Source organism: Anabas testudineus, chromosome 8 (genome assembly GCF_900324465.2).
Source record: "Anabas testudineus chromosome 8, fAnaTes1.2, whole genome shotgun sequence".
In the NCBI taxonomy this organism is placed as follows: Eukaryota; Metazoa; Chordata; class Actinopteri; order Anabantiformes; family Anabantidae; genus Anabas; species Anabas testudineus.
In genome coordinates this window covers 18,743,629-18,750,623 of record NC_046617.1, presented here as the reverse complement: position 1 = coordinate 18,750,623, position 6,995 = coordinate 18,743,629, and the positions used below count along the sequence as shown (strand labels likewise).

The window sequence follows — 6,995 nt, the reverse complement described above, 5'->3', positions numbered from 1 at the left end:
GAGCCCAACGGGAAAGACGTTAGCAGAGCGGCAGCGGAGCGGTTCACTCCAGCTGACCCTGCTCGGCTGCCACTTTATTATGGCGCAGTTAAAACAAGTTTAATCTGCGTTAGAAATCTATGCTTCAATATTACTGCGTCATCCTCAGGCACGCCATTCATTGCACACCTATCCATCAACCCCACACATTACTTTCCATTTCCTTTTTTAATTAAAATCTTCAGCTGTTAAACTGCGCACTGGCTGTTTATTGAAGTGAAATTAGTTGCATAATGAACTTGGGCTGACTCATGAATGGGTCACAAGTCCTTGACTGATGCTCCATTTCCTGAAAGCCACGCCTTTTCTAGGAGTGGGTGAGTTGCAGTTTCCCTTTTCTCTCCCTCATCAAGTTGACATGAAGTCTTAATGTGGTAAAACCGGTCCTGCAACTCCCTCAATTTCTAATCAATTAGTCATTTTATTAATTTTTGGCAGGCAGCTATGCGCATTTAAAGGAAGCCTTATAATTAAAGTTAGTCAGACTGTAATAAATATACCACGCCCAAGAAATAAAACAGATAAGAGTGTTGATGGATTGGATAATGATGATTTAAACGGCTCGGGGCTGCAAGTCTGAAGGGCGGTGTTAGCATGATGCGGCTAAGCTAATATGCTAAAGTAGGTCACACCCCGTCGCATCGGGCGCACAAAGGGAGCAGCCGGAATCCAGACAATCTCAACTCAAAATCCTCTTTAAGACTAACCTGCTGGGGGAAAAGCACACAAGGCTGTGGTGGAAGACTAGAAAAACTTTATAAAGATAAACTCAATTCAAGTAAGGGTGGATTAATTAATACAGGAGGGACCGTTATTCATTAAGCCGGCTACATCCACCTGTATGACAAGTTATGTTGCATCCAACCACCGTTACTGCACACTTTCACAAAAACACCAGCAAAATATAAAAACAAGTGTCTAATAATGATCTTTTAAGACATTTAAGTTAAATTGTTGGTGCATGTTAGGACAAAGAACCTCGTGGTCACTCCAACGGCTTTCAATTAAAACGACACAATTCAGTCAGTTGAAGCAGAAAAACACACAAGCTGTTGTTTACCTGATGACTACAGGTGTGAGAGAGAAATATTTAAAGCTCAGTTTCAGTCTTCTTACCTTGGGTGGGGGGTTTTTCGCTTTAAGGGAACCGGTTTCAGGCAAATGATATTCCGCACAGGCTGCGTGTGACGGCGCTCAGAGTGAATCCGTTAGCTGTGGGCGCTCTCCTTTTATACCGCGTCGGCTGCCCGGCTCTAGCCATAAAAGGTAAACTTTCGGAATCGCGCCCTGTGATTGGTCCAGCGTCATTCACTGGGGCACGTCGCGTGCACGCTGTGGTGCACTGGTGCGCTCGCGAGTTCAGGCACAGAGAGAGAGGGAGGCGGTAATGGCGGAAGATGGAGGAACTACAGGGAAGGGGCTGAAGCTGTGAGGCCCAGTGAGCGGAATGTCTCCATGTACTGCTTTATATGAACGACGGATAAACTTTGATACGAGGGAAAATGTCTTCCCTGCACCTGTTCCCAGCTGTTAAGACACTACAGGGCTCCTCCCTGTAGCTGCAAAGGCCCAGCACTGTTATCCAAAGGCTGCTCCCCTCTCTCCACATTAACCTGGCACTATTCTGTGTTTAGTATGCAGACAAACACACACACACACACACACACACACACACACACACACACACACACACAGTGGCTTGAAATGGGTGTTGAAAACCAGCTGTGGGAATCACACACACACACACACACACAGGGTGGAGGGAGCTGCCCTGCAACATGCTAGGCGACGACCACTTACAATATGCAGGCCGCCCCTCACGCTTGCTGATAATGTTCATTTATTTAGTATTTGTGCTTTGTGGATTCACGCTTCTCCTCAACGTGCTGCTTTTCTTTCTCCGCCTGAGATACAATAGCTGGACGCTGTAGGTGTGGTGTTACAGCAGAGGATGGGAAGTGTCCAGATTGTATTGCTGCTACTAGATGTGGATGTTAAAGAGAGAGTTAAATAACACCACACACACAATGGACCTTGTTAATATTTCAAGCAATTGCCAAAAAAACAACAAAACAAGTGAAAGTAGTAGATGTTTTCAGAGGCTACACCTCTCTACATGAAGCCAGACTCTGCCTTCTATCAGACCATCAGTCCTCCTCTGCAGGCCTCCACTTTAATCAATCAATATTTTGGTTTATCTTATTCCCTCGTTATCTATTAAAACACGCACACCACTCTCATTTCCACTTCCTGGACCTCTGCATTGCTGTAACATTGGACTTTTAACATATTGGGGCCTTTCACCTTCCTGACTGAGGCCCACGTGACTTAGATCTCACTTCAGTTTCAAGGTCCGATTCAGGGCTGATAAGCACTTTTAATCCGTTTCTGTAAATTTCATTCCCTTCTTTCTCATCTTCCCTCTCTCCTCTCTCCTCCATCCTCATATGTACAGTATCTTCTTCTAAACATCTTCCGTACACTTTGTGCTCCTATATCGTTGCTTTGAATACATTAGTGCCATTTAAAGCCATAACTGCGGCCACTGAGACATTCAGCAACGTCTTCTCCTCCTCCCTCACCACTTCCTGTTCCTCTATCACAGTTGCATCAACGCCTGTGCATCAGTTTTTTCTCTTCTTCCTCTTTTATGTCTCCATTCATGCTGTTCAGTTGGCTTTAAATGGACATTCTCGACGCCCATGCGTGGCCCATATGACCCCTTTAAATTAGCAGCGACCCTGCAGTGTGAATCAATGCTCTTTTAACAGGCACAAATATAACGTAGGCCTTCACACCTTCCTTCTCAGCTAAAGCTAGACACGTTAGTTTATTCTTGATTTAAGAAAGAGTGTTTGAGGTGGTCAAAGGTCTCCTGTGCCCACTTATTGATTTACAGGCCTTAATCCCTTCGTAAGGGTCAAAACGGGGAAACCCAGTATGTCCCTAGCTGAACTATGTCCACACAGAAACATGATGAAAAAGGTTTTGTTTCATTTTCATGTGTCTTAAGAAGATTTGAACAGAAACCAGCTGTTTCTCAGTGATTATAACCACAAGGAAGAGTTTCTGGATTTACAGGTTCACACTCTGCATCTCCATATGTTTGCATATAGGAAGGAGTGAATCATTGTTGTGGCCCAGCCCCATTTGATTCAAGAGAAAAACATTTAGTCCTGGTTAAGCAGTGAATTTGGAGTTCAGGTTTTTCAAGTATCACAAAATAAAGAATTGGCTTGCCCATGTACTTTGGTATGTGATGGAGTAAATGTGTGTTTTCTTTCTGTTGAATTAACAGCAGTTCAACCTTGAGATCACACAATCATAGCAGGCAGTCACAATTTACGCCTGTCCTCCTGTTTGGATGCAGTGGAAGGAGTTTCACAGGAAACTCCCTACAGTCAAAAGACACAGCTGCAAGCTAAGTTCTGGTTTTGGATTACAACATGTCCGTGCTTTCTTCTTAGTCTCAAATATCCTGTTTTTCTACTCTTGGTTTTGGCCCCTTTCAGACAGACATCAGGTACTTTGCCAGGAGGTTGAATATATCAATATACAGGTGACATGTAAATACAGAGCTGCTTTCAAAACAGTGGCAGGTGAACTGAGTGTGACAGTTTGAATTGGACTCATGTAAAGTTGTTAACAAACTGCAAAATGTTTAAAACATTTAAAGGTAAAGGCTGGTTGCTAATGAACTGTGTTTACTCAATGTCACACCTGAGAATCCAGATCGTATTTATCTGTCCCGTACAGAGCATGTTAGGGGTTTTTAAAAACAGAGGGAGCATCACCCTAAGTCACGCTTCAACTTTGCTCTTCTCACACCGTGAGTCGAAAGCTCATGAGTAAGGTCAAGGTCATGGTGTCTGGCCACCCCCTTTCTACGGACATGTGAAAGCTCCTCAAAACGTTGTGTCTGCAGCACGAGGACAGAGCTTGAACTTCAGTTTCAGTTTGTGTGTTCATCTAACTGGAAGCACGGGAGAGGTGTCCGGTTAAGTAGTGCGTTGTCAACACCCTTCAGTGAGAATCTCTACAAGCCAAGTGCTTGGAATACTATCTCGGGAAGACTCCTCTCATGTGTCATAACAGTGTGTGTGTGTGTGTGTGTGTGTGTGTGTGTTTACACGCCAGGTGCCAGTGAAATGCAGGCTCTTCCAACTTGGGCCTCGCTGCTAAAGTCTTTAGCCACCAAAGCCACCAAATGAATTTCTCTGAGGATTTTCATCCAGACAGGAGTTTATACACAGACACTTGAGGTGTTGTGTATAATGACTATTACCATGAGTGGTGGTTGTCTAAATAGACCACTTGTCAAACTAAATGACACTTTAACGAGAGCAACAAGTGGAAGGTCGGGGCTTCCACAAACCTGTCATTTAGAGTCAGGGAGGGCTGAAACTTACAATGACTGTAATTTAGCAGCAAAGGCCCCATTCCCATGTGCAAGGTGCTCAAAGTGCAATAACCAACAGGAGGCAGGTGAGTTTTTCAACTGTCTACCTTTGGATGCTTGTCATTACCATTTTTTCTTAATGGCATGTGCAAAGCAGAAGGCTCAACCTGGAAAATCATAACTCACATAACGACGGACACACAGTTGTAACCTGTGAAGCTCCAGCATGGAAAACCCTCCTGAATTTAGCTTTGTATCTTCGTCTGTGTGATTCAGCGAGTGACCTCCCAGCGCGACGTCCACTTCACCTTCTTGCCTTTGTTTCTACTCTTTATGCTAAGCTAATCCAAACAGCTTTTGGATGGTTAATATTCTTACTTATATTCCTTTTAGTAAATAACAAGTGATCTCATTGAGTTCTTGCCTCATGCCTACTGAAAGTAGACATCACCAAGACCATGTGATTAGTCAATTAGTAACCCAATGACCACTGTAACACGTGTGTTTGTATACATCTCAGAGTATGTGATTCAAAGGTCACTCAAAGAAAGCTTTAAATAACAACCGCTAATCATAAACAAGTTAGATCTTTGATGACCTTGCAAGTGTGTGTATGAGTAATTCTGAGCTCAGCAGTAAGTTCAACGTCTATATATGATTTCAGTGAATGTGTGTGTCTGACTGAGATTTCTGAACACTCCACTTTACAACACCCGGTCCGCCTTCGAGCGTCTGTTTACCTCCAGGAAGCTGTTGTGACACCCTGGCGTGACGTCACCAGCTCTGGTTATTTCTCTTCAAATAAGGTAAGGGACGGCCAGCCAGGAGCAGCCCTGCAGTAGAAACAGCCTGTTGTGCAGTGTCGCCACTCCCCATATTACTAAACCCATCCTACCATGGCTTCCTGTTCCTCTAATGAGCAAAGATGCTGCAAGTTTTTCTTTGCTCTCAACCTAAGAAGGCCATTGTCGACTAATTCGGTCCCACCACCTCCTCTTGTCTCCTCTCAATCTACTTTTACGGTGCCTCTTCCTCTTTCTGTCGCTCTTATCATAAGAAGAATTTTATATTTTGTACACATATTATGTGCAGTGTAGGCTAGATACAAGAGAATTTCAATGTGTACGTGGGTGAATGTTTGCGGGGGAGGGGAGAAGAGTCATGAAAGGCCCATTGCTAATGAGTAAAGTTGACCATAGGGGGTGGACGTGAACACAGTATCTATTATCCTCACACAGACTGAGTTAAACATCTGCTGTCCTGAGTCTAGCAGCTACTAGACTGCAAGACTGCAGTTCAAAACAAAAAGCATTAGCTGCAATTAGCTTTGGGTGAGGCTGGAAGCTAAAGCCTGGAAATGTGGGTGTCAAAACAGTCAGGGTCAGATGAGAGCAAGAAATAAAACCATCAAGAGGCTTCTGAGTGAACCACAGATGGAGACATACTGATATAGATTAGAGGGAGGAAGATGATCAGAAGTGTTTGATGTCATCTTGGAAATCATGTTTGTCATCCAGGAGTTTCATTCTTGCTTCATTGACCATTTGGACATATAATAGCATGTGTGAAGGTCATGCAAAGGCAAACTGAATGTAGCAATGCCGGGATTTTCTGCTTTCGATTAACATTTTGAAAGTTGCGTGTATCTGATGCCGAGTTAGATGAGAATATTGTGTCTGATTTTATGCAGGAGATGAATGACGACATTTAGACACGAGAGTGTTATCTGTCTTAAGATAAACTTAAGATAAAATGAAAAGTATAACATGTCACGCACTGCTGCCAACAGAAATACACGCAAAACCAAAGCGATAGACGAAGGAAGGTGTTGTGAAATCAAAAAGACTGGCAGGACTCCAACAGCCTGCAAGTTTTATACTGTGTTATAATAGTAATGATGATGATAACAACAATTACATACTTTATTGATCCCCTTGAGGAAATTGTTGTTTAGACAGCTGTAGTAGATAACAGCACTACCGTGCGATGTCGGTGTCTTGACCAAAGACACCTCCACATATAGCCAGGAGGAACCGAGAGTGGAACCACCAACCCTGGCGTTCATAGGGTTTATACTGTACTGCACATGTATTCAATTCAGAGCTCTAGGATCTTCCAGCAGGGTGGATGCTCATGGATAGGGGGTGTAGAATTTGGGTCAAGTTGAGATTTAAGAAAGAAGTGGCTGCTTTTAAACAGCTAAACAGCTAAACAGTTGCTGGCTGTAGTGTCACATTTACCTGAGTGATACGGAGTGTCACCCTCCTCCAAACCTGTTTTTGAAATGTATTCAGCTTTTAATGCAGTGACTCAACGTTTTGCATACCAGCACCAACATTTTTCCACTGCTTCCCCTTTTCTTTCTTTCCTTCTTTTTTCATCCATACCCCACATCTCGCTGAGCAGGCCTCTCCTCTTTCCCCACGCCCTCTTTTCCTCTCTTGCCTTTTGCAGCCTGTTGAAAAGTGACTGGCTGGTTGATTGTTTGCCATCTGTGACTGGTCAAAGTTTCAGAGAGGGAAACCCTATTCACCCCCTTCCTGCCTCACTCCCTCCT

The 6,995-nt window shown here is 43.8% G+C and overlaps 1 protein-coding gene across 1 annotated transcript in view; it reads right to left on the bottom strand.

The window, feature by feature from the left end:
• actb2 (actin, beta 2) overlaps nucleotides 1-1,287 on the bottom strand; it is a 4,231-nt gene extending 2,944 nt beyond the window's left edge. The window contains exon 1 of the mRNA XM_026362877.1: nucleotides 1,156-1,287. The gene's annotated coding sequence lies outside the window, so the exon portion shown is untranslated. The remainder of the gene's footprint in view (nucleotides 1-1,155) is intronic.
• Nucleotides 1,288-6,995: the final 5,708 nt, after the last annotated feature.